Source organism: Bison bison, unplaced genomic scaffold (genome assembly GCF_000754665.1).
Source record: "Bison bison bison isolate TAMUID 2011002044 unplaced genomic scaffold, Bison_UMD1.0 scf7180017864313, whole genome shotgun sequence".
Classification (NCBI taxonomy): Eukaryota; Metazoa; Chordata; class Mammalia; order Artiodactyla; family Bovidae; genus Bison; species Bison bison.
In genome coordinates this window covers 175,420-176,034 of record NW_011494885.1, presented here as the reverse complement: position 1 = coordinate 176,034, position 615 = coordinate 175,420, and positions in this window count along the sequence as shown.

Below are 615 nucleotides of genomic sequence, written 5' to 3'. Positions count from 1 at the left end.
AAAATCTTATTCAAAGACACAGAGCAAACAATTAATACATAAGTAGGAAAGATATTGTGTATATTTGAAGTTTTACATTAGGTTTATAAGGAAAATGACATGACTGTAGTGACTTAGTATGAATGTACGAATAAGGAAAAGAGCCAGTAAAATCTAAGTCACAGTGGTTTAGGTAAATCATTAGACTCATTAGTACTCATGGAAAATTGAGGCTTAGGAAACCTTGGAACTAGGAAGAGAATACTATGAAAACTTAAATTCCCATAATTTAAAAAGATATTTAATGATAAGGGAAAGTTTTCATAATATATTTTTATGCAACAAGGAGAATAAGTATCAACATGTTAATAGTTGCCTGTGAATAAGAATAAATTTCAGTTCAGTTCAGTTGCTCAGTTGTGCCCAACTCTTTGCGACCCCATGAATTGCAGCATGCCGGGCCTCGCTGCAGAGAAGGCAATGGCACCCCACTCCAGTATTCTTGCCTGGAAAATCCCATGGATGGAGGAGCCTGGTGGGCTGCAGTCCATGGTGTCGCTAAGAGTCGGACACGACTGAGCAACTTTACTTTCACTTTTCACTTTCATGCATTGGAGAAGGAAATGGCAACCCACT